Here is a 2,343-nt window from a genome sequence, read left to right on the forward strand (position 1 = left end):
TTCCCGCTCTGGAGGGCGCAGGTGATGCCGCCCCTGCGCGAGTGCCAGCTGGTCGGCTTCCTGGATGGAAAGGTGCCGCAGCCAGCCGAGACTTAGGAGATTGAGTCCACCAACGCCAAAGGTGAGAAAGAAAAACAGATGGTTCCTAACCCTGCGTATGCTGCTTGGATTGCTCAGGACCAGCAGGTCCTTGGCTTCCTGTTATCCTCTCTGTCAAGAGGGGTGCTCACACAGGTTTCTGCTCTGGAGACCACGGCGGATGTGTGGGCAGCGCTGACGGCCATGTACTCGTCGCAGTCTCGTGCCCAAGTCATGCAGATCCGCATGCAGCTTGCGAGCATGCAAAAGCGTGAGATGCGTGTCGCTGAGTATGTGGCACGGATGAGAGGACTCGGCGATGCCATGAGCTCCACCGGGAAGAAGATGGAAGACGATGACCTGGCGGCATACATCTTGGCTGGCCTGGGCTCCGAGTGGAATCCACTCGTGACGGCCATGACCACCAGGACCGACACGGTCTCCCTCTCCGAGCTCTACGCTCATCTGCTGAACTTCGAGACCCGCCTCGACATCCAGAACGGCTGGCCTCCTGGAGCTGCTGCGGGCTCCTTCAACTATGGTGGCGGTCCTCCAGGAGGCGGCGGTGGTGGCGGCTCCATGTCCACTGTCAATCTGGCCTCCCGTGGTGGAGGGCGCAACGGCTATCGCGGCGGCCGTGGAGGTGGCCGAGGACGCGGCGACGGTGGCCGCGATGGTGGCAATGGGGGCGGCAACTATAACAACAATGCGCGCCCCAACAGCCAGCAGCCGTTCGACGCCAACGGCAACCCCCGCCCGCAGTGTCAAATCTGCGGCAAGTATGGGCATCCTGCGCTCGATCAAGTGTTGGAAGCGCTTCAACAAGGACTACAACGGCGACGAGAAGCCAGCGGGTTCATCTTCGCACGCCTACGGAGTCGACACCAACTGGTACCTTGATACAGGTGCCTCTGATCATGTCACGGGTGAGCTAGACAAGCTCACCACTCGCGACAGTTATCATGGCCATGAACAGATCCACACTGCAAGTGGAGCAGGTATGGATATCAGTCATATTGGTCATGCAATTATTTCTACTCCTTGGGAAAAACAACTCCATCTAAATAATGTCCTCCATTCTCCCCACGCCACAAAGAGTCTTGTTTCAGGCCATAAACTAGCATGTGATAACAATACCTTCCTTGAAATTCACCCACATGTGTTTTTTTGTCAAGGAACAGGGCACGAGGCGCACCCTTCTTCACGGTAGATCCAGTGGAGGCCTCTATCCTTTTTCGTCGAGCCCATCTACCTCGACTAAACAAGCTTTTGGAGTCAATAAACCATCGACTGCTCGGTGGCATAGGCGTTTAGGGCATCCCTCGTTTGAGGTTGTTCAACGAATTCTTAGTCAAAATAAACTTCCTTCTTCAAAGGATGATTCAGCCAATTCTATTTGTGATGCGTGTCAAAAGGGGAAGAGTCATCAACTCCCCTATCCAAAATCTAGTAGTGTTTCTAGTGCTCCCTTAGAGCTTATTTTTTCAGATGTGTGGGGTCTAGCTTGTGCTTCCATTGGGAACAACAAGTATTATGTAAGCTTCGTTGATGACTATAGCAAGTTTACTTGGATCTATATTCTTAAACAGAAATCTGATGTTTTTGCTCGGTTTCATGACTTTCAAAACCATGTTGAACGACTCTTTAACAAGAAAATCCTTGCCCTTCAATCTGACTGGGGAGGAGAATATCAGAAACTCAGTTCCTTTTTCCTGCGCATAGGCATAGAACATCATGTTTCATGTCCTCACGCACATCAATAAAATGGATCTGCTGAAAGAAAACACCGTCACATTGTAGAAGTTGGTCTCTCTCTTTTAGCCCATGCAAATATGCCTCTTAAGTTTTGGGATGAAGCCTTCACAACAGCCACTTTTCTTATTAACCGTGTCCCTAGCAAAGTTATCAATCTTGAAACACCACTTGAACGTCTTTTTCAACGCACACCTGAATATTCCATGCTTCGTATTTTTGGGTGTGCATGTTGGCCAAACTTACGACCCTATAATTCCCGCAAGCTTCAGTTCCGTTCCACACGTTGTGCCTTTCTTGGCTACAGCAACTTGCATAAGGGATACAAGTGTCTCGATATATCTACTGGTCGTGTGTATATTTCTCGCGACGTTGTTTTCGACGAGAATGTCTTTCCATTTGCTGAACTACATCCTAATGCTGGGGCACGACTTCGTGCTGAAATTCTGCTTCTACCAACCCATCTCCTTCCTCCTACACGGTTTGATCAAGGGGGAGATTTAATTGATGATC

The 2,343-nt window shown here is 50.7% G+C and overlaps 1 non-coding gene across 1 annotated transcript; it reads left to right on the forward strand.

The window, feature by feature from the left end:
* Nucleotides 1-420: 420 nt before the first annotated feature.
* LOC127346283 (small nucleolar RNA Z247) lies at nucleotides 421-559 on the forward strand. Its single transcript, XR_007879450.1, has one exon. It is a non-coding gene; the product is annotated as a small nucleolar RNA Z247 (small nucleolar RNA).
* The last annotated feature ends 1,784 nt before the right edge of the window (nucleotides 560-2,343 follow it).

Source organism: Lolium perenne, chromosome 3, assembly GCF_019359855.2.
Source record: "Lolium perenne isolate Kyuss_39 chromosome 3, Kyuss_2.0, whole genome shotgun sequence".
NCBI lineage: Eukaryota > Viridiplantae > Streptophyta > Magnoliopsida > Poales > Poaceae > Lolium > Lolium perenne.